Below are 10,891 nucleotides of genomic sequence, written 5' to 3' on the forward strand. Positions count from 1 at the left end.
TATTTATGGTAAACAAAACCACACACGCACCAAAGAAGGTCTTAATAAATCCAGCAATAAAATAGAGTGTTATAAAACACAATATATTTAATCCAAAACACACACACTTGCATGTCACACACTGAGACAAAATATACTGATTTATAGATTAGTTTGGTTCCCAAAAACTAATGTCTACAACACCATAGGAACAGGTGGTTAACGCACAGGAAAAAAAAAAAAAGCTCCATCCAGACTGCGTGTCACTGCTACTGCAGGGAAAGCCCACCAATCATGCCCAAGGAGAAGGACTGTCGCAAATCCTGCAGCACTGTAACTGAGTGGTAGCTCACTCCATATAGGAGCCCTGCTGCGCAGTCGTGCCCCCCCAAAACCATATACTGCTGAGCCGAAATTGTTTTACATTTTTTTTTTCAAATATATAATGAAAAGATTTGCTCATCGCTAGAGAAATGTTGGGCTGCTGAGAGACTACACTCCAGCATCTTTCCCTTTAGTGCCGACCGTTTAATAACACAGAGTCCTCCCTTGTAGAGAGGACAGCAGCTATGACCACATCAGGAGTGAGGGAAGCCAACCAGCTGCACATACCCAATGCAGCGACCCAGTTTGAAGGAGGCCCACAGGCTATTCCATCTCTGGGAATAGGTCCTTGCATTGTAAAAAAAAAAAAAAAAAAGCAATTAGAATCAATAAATTAAATAAAAAGACAAAATGGGAGGGGCCAAAAATAAAGTGCTCTACTTCCCAAGTACTTTAACTAAAACTAAGGATGGCTCTAGATGGGAGGGGCATAGTAGGGAGGTGCTATTTACTCAGTTTGTGTTTTAATAAACCTTTACTGCTGATCCACCTACTATACCCCATTGTCACAGTGTCCCCCAATGGCAGGAATAAAAGGGTGTTTATCCCAACTTTCCATTTTCCAACTAGGAAAGAGCATGCGAGACAAATAAGGAGCAGTAAGTCCTTTCCACTACAGATTGCCTGGACCTCCCAGAAAACAAATTAACTATTTAAAAATGTAAACTTTTCAAACCACAAGCTGAATACATTTAACCTTACTTGGTAAGAACTATCTGTCCAACAAGTTCTTTGATGCAGATATCCTGGAAGTTGTGTGGTCCACATGAGGAATATATGTTTCTCATTACATCATGAACGGTTTCATTCCTCAGAACTTTATGGCTGACATCTATACTCAACATAATGCTTGTTTCATACTGCAGAATAGAGGTTGAAAATCCCGGCCAAATCGTGAGACTAAGACGACAAAAACAAATACATAAATTACTCATGCACTCAAGGGTACAAATCCCAAACATTTTGAATCCCCCCCCCCCCCCCACAAATTGTCAGAAGTATGACTATAGTACAAAGACGGACCATTACTCAAAGTATCTTTGACTTTCAGACTGAATTACACCAGCAGAGGGACATGGGATTATGTGTAGAATGTGCTTTGTTCCTTAGTTAACTGAAGAAAAGCCTAGTGTACAACTGAGGAAAACAAATGTAGCTGTTGCTTATTTCTTCAAGAACTCCATGGCAGCCCTCATGAATGGGTTAACTCCTTGCCCAGATGAACAGACAGGAAAACAAAAAGCTTCACCAGGTATATAATGTGGCACCGCCTTCCCTCATGTGAGAAACTTACCAAGCTGTTCCTGAAAAATATAAGCTGGGAATATATTATGACCAGCATGGAGTCTTGAGGAAAGGAAATCCACAGTACCCAATTTGCTCATTTCCTCCTTGGACTTCCTGGCAGCCCTAACAAATGGGATTTACCAAGCAATGACAGAGGGTCGGCAGAAAACGAAAACCAGAAGATAGACAACCACCAGTAAAAATGAAAATAAAATCTTTATTGATCTAAATGTTCAAATATTTTTTCTTCTGAATTTACCACCCTTAAAAGGTGATCACATCAAGTAATGTTTCAAGAACGTATGCAGTAACTACCATTCTGCTGCTTTACATATTTCACTAGGTGAAGAACGCTTTCCGAGCCCAGGCTGCAGCTACTTCTCTGGTGGAATGAACCCTGAGGATTTCCAGCACCTTGTGCTCTTTCCCCTATGTGCCTACATGATAACCTCCCAAACCCATCTTGTGAGACTATCCTAAGAGTTACCCGATCCTTTCAGAGCTCCTGTTGGAAGCATCAAGAGCTGGTCAGTCTACCTGAGCTCTTTAGTTCTGAAGAGATAAGTCAAAATTGTGTAGGCATTCTTCTTTACTTGATGGTTGTAAACAAATCAACGTTGACACTACTATAGGTAGAAATTCAGGATTCATCCGAAACACTACTTTGTCGTGGTAGATTTTAAAGAAAGGTTGATTACACCATAATGTGTAGTGCAGTTCTCAAATCCTTCAAGAAGTGATTGCTTCTAGAAATATTAACTTACATGTGAGTCACTTAAATGGGGCTTCTTACTAAGGCCTCTAGGACAAGATTAAGATTCCATGGAATCAGACATTTTTTCCCCCGGCTTGAAAGTATCAATTTATACAAATCTGTGTCCAAAAGAAAACCCAGAGCAGACATTTGTACCTTCAAGATGTTCAGTGCAAGACCTGTCTCCAGGTTTTCCTGAAGAAAGTCAAGTGAGGCAGATCTGTAATGTCCCAGTTAGCTATATTCTGCTGACTTCAGAAGATAATTATTCCATGTTCTGTAATAAATGATATACAAAGGAAGATAGCAAGCGCTGGAGTAGAGAGGAAGATTGAATAGCGTAAATGCTGAAACGCAAATGATATAAGATGGAATGTGTAAGCCAACCTAATAAATCATATTATAATGAGAATAGAGCATGAGTAAAAACGTAATATAAACGCAATTTAATTCTGACTTAAAAGGTTAAAATAATATAAATTTGTAACAATATAAGCATTAAGAACATGACAGGGTCCAACTGTACACGTAAAAGTAGAGTTGAAGTTGATGGTGGTAATAATGTCCAGGTTACGATCAAAAATAATGTCCAGGTTACTGGCAATGACCAATGTTGTGCCCGTGTGGTAGAGTCATTGGCAGGATCTAGGGCACTAATATAGTGCTTGAGATAGCATTAAATTGCGTTTATATTACATTTTTACTCATGCTCTATTCTCATTATAATATGATTTATTAGGTTGGCTTACACATTCCATCTTATATCATTTGCGTTTCAGCATTTACGCTATTCCATCTTCCTCTCTACTCCAGTGCTTGTTATCTTCCTTTGTATATTATTGTGCAGGGAGTGGACTCTCCCATTTATAGCTGCTGAGTTATATACTCCACATTTAGCCATATAGGGAATATATCATTAGCTGTGCGCACCCAATTTGTTTTATTTCCACTGTAATAAATGATGGATGAATTCTTCAGCATATTATAAAAGCACTTCCATTACCTTATTGGGAAATCTGCTATGCTCGAGAAGCGCCCACTCAAACTCCATCACATCAATGGAAAAATGCATGGAGATAAATTAGGCCTTGACAAAAGGTCTGGTCGATGGGGTAGTGGCCAACGCTGCTCTAGGAGCATCTTACAGGCAGAAAGGGAGAAATATTACTTCTACTTCCTCCCTCCAGATATTCTCAGTAGCCTGGCTTCTGGTGTTCTCTTGTCTGCTAATAAAGTCCACCATTGTCTAAACATGTTCTGACAAGTAAATATGTGAAAATATTTTCAAAGTAACAATGTCATTCAGGCACTAGGATGTTTAAAAGGATACATTTGGGCAGGATTGTAGAGGCCCCAGACCGTAGATTTGTAACTCTGGTCTCACAGTGTTGAGTCCTCTGACCAGTCTAGTGATTTTCCTACCCCTTTGTGACTTTGACCTTCTGATCTTAAACTTCTTGACTGTGATTCCACCTTACAACTAATTTTAGTTGACGGTCTAGCATGTGCTATTTTGCATTGTATTGTGTAGGTATGGGCAAAATGCAACATTTTCTTCATGCTGCCCTCAAAACTACCAGGGCTTTGGTGAACATCCTAACTTGGAGAGGCCGAAAGATAGACATAGGAACAGAAAATGGTAACCTTGAATGCAAAATTTTAGGAATCAATACTTGTTCTGCTACAGAAGTGTAGGTGGGTGTTCAGATTATCATTAGATCTGCAGAAATACCCTCTATAGCCATGAGGATTGAATTTTACCGATTCCATATGAAAGTACCGATGTTTCCAGGTACCTTGAAATCCTGCCCTCTACTGTAACTTCTGGAAGTTGCGCTGTTCTGAGTCACAGTCAATAATCCTTTGCCCCTAGAGAAACAAATTTTGTCCAAATACATTGTCCCCAGCCTTGTATACCATTTACCAGGGCAGTAATCTCGTTTCCCAACCACCTGACACTAAAACCGAAAAGGGGGCAGCCACTGATTAGACTGCATCATGTGATTCCACTTAAACAGCAATACCCCTTTCAAAATACTCTAACCACATAAAGTGATGTAATGTCACTAGATTTTGGTGAATGGGTAGAGGCTGCATGGTTATAAATATTGGCTTCAGTCCATATGGTGTCCACTACCACAGTCTGTTGAAGTGCACATTTATCTCTGTAGCAATGTTTCAGAACACAAAACATTAAAAAAATCAAATGAGGTCTATCAGATACGTATTCATGAAAGGATCACTTTTTATAACTGTCTTTTCCCCTTTCACAATCAAAATTAAGAGGCACTGAGACACAAACATAAAATAAGTTCAGTAATAAGAGAAGAAAAACTATGCAAAATATGAACGTCCAAGAAACTGGTTAATTCATAAAAATATTGATATATCACAATAGAGAAAAAAATATAAAGCTCCAATCACGGATAATCAATTTATAGGTGTAGGAAGACCACACTGACAAGATAACAACTCCCCAGTCCGGGGGGGGAATTATTGCAGACACAAGGGAGAGTAAGAGTAAGAATGAAGGAACAAAGTGATGGACAGCTGGAACCCCTGATGAGTAACAAAAGGGTGGAAGAGGTTAATTTTGGGAGATAGTGTATGTTATCCAAGATCAGGAGGTGGGGAAAGATTAAGTATTAACCATTGTCTTCCACAGGACTTCCTCGGACATTGTGGCAGGGACACAACAGGGGAGCCACTGTGGAAGGCCAGCTCATCGCTGTTCCCCACCCCCTGGCCCAGTACCCCCAATTTTTAAGAAAAATGAAAAAGACCCAGGGGATGCCCAAGGAGTGGAAAACACCATGGGAATTTGACCATGGATGTAAGGAGCCAATGTACAGCGCTTTGTAAAGTACTTTACAAAGCGCTGTACATTGTCCATGGGCACATACTTACATGACCCCCTAAACAGCACCGATAACAGCGTCACGGATGTCGTTGACGTCCTCAAGTTGTGGCAGCTTCTTCATTCATCGCGATTGCTTCCAGTCAGTTGCCACATCAGATGTCCTGAAGCCTCCTCAGGAAGGAGCCCTTCGGTGCGAAGATATCGAGGCAAGTCTTGTCAGAATAATCAGCATCATTATTCCGTACCCCATCCACTGAGGACTGGTATAAAGTCATTTTCTCTGATGAATCCCATTTCAGATTGTTTGAGGCATCTGGAAAAATGCTTGTTTTAGGTAGGAAAGGTGAGCGCTACCATCAGTTCTGTGTCATGACAACAGTAAAGCATCCTGAGACCATTCATGTGTGGGATTGCTTCTCAGGCAAAATAGCTGTGTCCTTTTTGGCTAAGAACACCATCATGAATAAAGAATGTTAACAAAACATCCTTTAAGAGTAACTTCTCCCAACCATCCAAGAACAGTTTGGCGACTAATGCCTTTTCCAGCATGATGGAGCACCTTGCCATAAGGCAAAAGTGATAACTAAGTAGCTCGTGGATCAAAACATTGAAATTTTGAGTCCATGATCAGGAAACTCCCTAGACCTTAATCCCATTGAGAACTTGTGGTAAATCCTGAAGAGGTAGGTGGACAAACAAAAACCCACACATTCAGACAACTTCAAGCATTGATTAGACAAGAATGGGCGGCCATCAGTCAGTATGTGGCCCAGAAGTTGATTGACAGCATGCCAGGGTGAATTGCAGAGGTCTCCAAAAAGAAGGGACAACACTGCAAATATTGACTCTGCATAAACTTAATGTAATTGTCAATAAAATCCTTTGACACTTGTGAAATGCTTGTAATTTCATTTCAGTAAATCATAGCAACATCTCACAAACTGTTCAAAAAGTTAATGCTGGCTATGATAAAAAGGTGTCAGAACAACACAGTACATTGCAGCTTGCTGTGTATGGGGTTGCGTAGCCGCAGTCCTTTCAGAGTGCCGTCCACCGCTGAAAGCACCTACAATGGGTACATGAGTGCCAGAACCGGACCATGGAGCAATGAAAGAAGGTGGCCTGGTCTGACGAATCACCTTTTCTTTTACTTTATGTGGACAGCCGGGTGCGTTTGTTACCACCAGAAGAGATGACACCAGGATGCACTATGGGAAGAAGGAAAGCCGGCAAAGGCATGCGATGCTCTGGAAAGTGTACTACCGGGAAACCTTAGTCCTGGCATTCATGTGGATGCTACCTTGACACGTACCAACTACCTAAACATTGCTGCAGACCAAGTACAACCCTTCATGACCACGGTACTCCTTGATGCCGTGGCCTCTTTCGGCAGGATAATATGCCCTGCCACACTGTCATTTTCCTTTTAAACCATTCCTGAACTATTTTTTCAAAGCATTCAAGATGTTGACTTGGCCCTCAAATTCCCCAGATCTCAATCTGATCGAGCATCTGTGGGATGTGCTGGAAAAACAAGTTCGAGCCATGGAGGCCTCACCTCACAATTTACAGCACTTAAAATGAGCCGCTACCAACGTCTTGGTGCCAGACACCACAATACACCTTCAGCGGTCTTGTGGAATTAATGCCTTGTCGGGTCAGAGCCGTTTTGGCGGTCCTAGGATGACCTATACAATAGGCTGGTGGTTTTAATGCTGTGGTTAGTTGGTGTATATTACATATAGACATACAGTATATGGGCGCAAATAAACACACACCACAAGATTAACAGGGTAGAGTGAAAAATATAGGTATACAGCAAAAATCGATTGAAAAACGACATCCAACTGAAGGATTACAGGAGGAAAGACAGCGGCCTGTACAGAAATGGCATCTCCACTGAGACAGCATCTAACAGGAAGTAGCGACCTTCGGAATGGATTGGAGTCACGGCAGACTTCTTCTGCTGCTTATGAGTGAGCCCCGCCACAGCCCTCCTCTTCGATTCGGCAAAGATCTGCTATGGTTACAGTCCCCCAGCCAAGGAGTTCTCATCACTAGAATAATGGCACGTTGTCAAGGCAGAGCTAACTGCGGATCTGCTGTGCTGTCCTCCCTATTCAGAGCTGCGGCTGTTACACTGTGTTGCTGGCAACAGGGAGAAAATGGCAGCAGTATGTTGGAGGTGAAGGAAGCCCACAGGCTACTCACCTCAAGGTCCCAGAGTGGTAGAAGCCTGCAGGCTAGCCAATCCTTGGAAAGAGTCCTTTAGGCCAATATAAAGTAAATAAATTAAAACAAAAAAATAAAGTGTAAAAAAAACAAACAAAAAAAAACACACTCAAATAATTTACAACAAGAACAAGGATGGTCACCAGTCCATTAAGTTCAACCTATTTTGGAGGTCCTGCGATCTCTCTCTTATATTTGAAGTTGATTCAGATGAAGCAACCATCGATCTGTTTCAATCGAGTAAAATCCCTCCTGATCCAATTTTGCAGTCCTATTTCTCCCTGGATTCACAACTATCCTTCATTTTAATTAATGGTCGTAACCATGGATACTATTTCCAGCTAAAAATTTGTCTAACCCTTTCTTAAACATATCTATTGAATGTGCCATCACATCTTCCCTGGCAGTGATTCCATACCTTGACTGCCTTCTCCTCTAACCCTAGGAGGTGCCGTGTGTCCTGTGTATAGTCCTTGGGGTAAAACGTTCCCATGAAAGATCTCTGTATTAACCCTTAATGTATTTGTACATAGTAATCATATCTCCCCTTAGACGCCTCTTTACTAAAGTAAACATGCCTAGACTGGCCAACCTTTCCTCATATCTTAATGACTCCATACCCTTTATCAATTTTGTCGCCCTTCTCTGAACCCTTTCTAGTTCCAAAAAAAAAAAAAGACATTTTTAAGAGAGTTGTGCCCCGAAATGTATTCTACAAATCGTTGGCAAGACCTCTTCTTGAATATAGTGGCAGGCTGTCTTCCCGTACATCTATGCTCATTTTTATGCATGCAAATTCTTTATTGGCCCTTGTAGCTGCTGCTTGACATTGAGCACTATTACCAAGTCTGTCTATGAACGCTTTTAGATTCCCCTAAATTTGTCCCATTTGATTTATAGATTGTGTACTTGTTTTTGATCCCCAAGTATATAACCTTACATTGATATATATTAATTGTAATCTTCCATCTGGCAACCCAATCCGCCAGTTTATTCAAATCCCTCTGCAAAATAATGAAATCAGAGCTAGTGTTTCTGCAAAGTTTGGCATCATCTGCAAAAATGGAAACTTTGCTCTCTAAACCCTCACCAAGGTCATTAGTAAGTAAATTAAAAAGGAGTGGCCCCAGCATGGAAGTTTGAGATACACCACTTAAAACTTTATAACAATTACAAAATGTTCATTTTATCACAACTACTGCCTATTCTCCAACCAGTTTTCGATCCAAGTACAAATGTTGTTTCCTAGACCCAGCTCCCTCATTTTTGCCAGCTTCAGAAACCCAGCAGGCACTTTACTAAAACTGTATATATCAGCAGGCTGCAGCGGTGTACAGAGGGAAGTACAGAGCGAAATTTAAAGTGCCCAAACTCCAGCTGAGCCTCTATTCCCCAGTGTTTTAGCGTCTCCCATAGATATGAAAAAAAGAAATATTTAATAACTGCATCCATCTGGTATTTAGCAACCCTGACTAAGCAGAATGTAAGAATTGTTTCTGGAGACTAATTATATACATGACAGTATAGAAGACTCCTCATTAAAGCAGATGTTCACATGAATAATTTTTAAGCATTACAGTTTACGGCTCCATGAAATTGAACATTCTTACATTGTGCCATGAAATTGGCCACTGAATGTAAAAAGATAACTATGGCTCCTTGTTAGAATTTCTGCAACAAACCATTTTCAAAAGCTTTCTTTTATTAAAATACCGGTGAGCTCTGACTTCTGTTGCATCATTTGGGTTGTAGTAGTTGCGACCAATCTGCTTCATGTTCATTATCTTTAGAATCCTAAGCACATAAAAATAAAATGGAGGTCAACTAACTATTGTTCTAGGTAATGGACAAGGTCAGGTCATGGAATAGGAAGCTCACCGAGGTTATAACATGCTCAGCATAGATGTGCATCTATTTAAAAAGAGGAAGCAGCCATTTTGTGGGCTGAAGCAATTTTTCAGAAAACGTGGCCTTTCAGTGCAAAAGGAACCAGTATCACCGTGGCAGGTACCATTTTATGTTGTTAATTAGATAACAAGGACATCAGTCCAAAATAATTCTCACACCGATTGCTTCAGCATATAGCATGGACAATTCCTCAATCATTCTGTTGTATTTTCATAACGACTGATTCAGCTCACAATATGGCTGCCCTTACTGTGCACTAGACACTTGGTACACTATTCAGTTTAAATTTCAGGTTTATAATATTAAACAGGATCTGACAGCTACAAAAGGATATTCCTATTGGGCTTCACAAAGATAAAATGGTGATGAGGCCAACATAACAGAACACTACTACTTAATGGAGAAGCATTAATAAAAGCCATTGTCAGACCTCCGGAAAATGATGTTGTAGAACTGAAAGCACGTCGGTGATGTAGGCGGTAACTCATTAGTTAGAGTAATTGTCACCTTCACATTCTCTCCATTTCGGGTTTGACTAAACACCTCAGTAACCTTCAATTAGAAATATAAAAATATCGGGGGGCGTGGCTTAGCTACCATACTGAATGGTCGCACTTCAGGGAAGCTCTCTGACCATCACATAATAAAACAGAGCTAACAGGGGTCTCCCTTCACAAAACGGAGTCCAAAAGACAGGCAAATACAGTATTGAGAGATTGGGGTACTATTTGCCCTCAACTGTAAAGTGTGACGTCCCTGGAGCGTCCCCCTTAGGTAGCACTGGCTCCCCAGTATATCTAGCTGGCAGTCCTGAGCCCCGGGACCTAGCGTGAGTGTCTCCTACCAACAACAGCAAATCGCGGGTAAGCTGATTTGAGCAAGCAGCAAAGCAGACCCACAAATTAGGCTCCTACACTAACAACATGCTCGGCTGAGTAAAGGAGCCAGCACATGCAGCGACCCCCACACGGTAACAAGAAGGAGTTGACAAGTAAGCAAACCTCTCCTAGCGATAACCGCTGCCCATCTCTGCAAATCTGCTGAGTGACAGATCCCGTTTGGAGGAAGAATTCTGTGCCCAGCGATACCGGAAGTCGGGGTGGCCATTACACAGCTTCTTTTCCGGCTCATAGGCGTCCTGTGCAGAAGTTCCACTAGGTGGCGCCCGCCCCTTTATTATTACTACACTCGGTGCCAGACAAAAATTCCACTCGCTGGTCTCCTGGGAATGTAACCAGACTTCCTCAATATATCGCAAAATCAGCGGGGAGGAGGCACGCACTGAAAAGCCCTCGGGGAGTTGGGTGAGTGACCACAGTGTCTGCTGTGAATAGTTTTAGATCTGGCCAGTAGTGTGTCTGTACTAAGCGGCACTGGTTATCACCTTTGGCTCCCATTAAAGCTAATTTCAGTAAAACACCCCTGGGTCAATAGAGGTCAGCTGAACTGTGCATGTTTGAAACCATTTGCGGCTAAATTACCCCTGA

At 41.4% G+C, this 10,891-nt stretch overlaps 1 long non-coding RNA gene across 1 annotated transcript; it reads right to left on the minus strand.

Moving 5' to 3' along the window:
* Positions 1 to 750: 750 nt before the first annotated feature.
* Positions 751 to 9,953, minus strand: LOC142132159 (uncharacterized). Its single transcript, XR_012686495.1, has 3 exons — positions 9,835 to 9,953; positions 9,210 to 9,290; positions 751 to 1,263 (listed from the first exon to the last, which is right to left on the minus strand). It is a non-coding gene; the product is annotated as an uncharacterized LOC142132159 (long non-coding RNA).
* Positions 9,954 to 10,891: the final 938 nt, after the last annotated feature.

The sequence above is a fragment of the Mixophyes fleayi genome, unplaced genomic scaffold (assembly GCF_038048845.1).
Source record: "Mixophyes fleayi isolate aMixFle1 unplaced genomic scaffold, aMixFle1.hap1 Scaffold_356, whole genome shotgun sequence".
In the NCBI taxonomy this organism is placed as follows: domain Eukaryota; kingdom Metazoa; phylum Chordata; class Amphibia; order Anura; family Limnodynastidae; genus Mixophyes; species Mixophyes fleayi.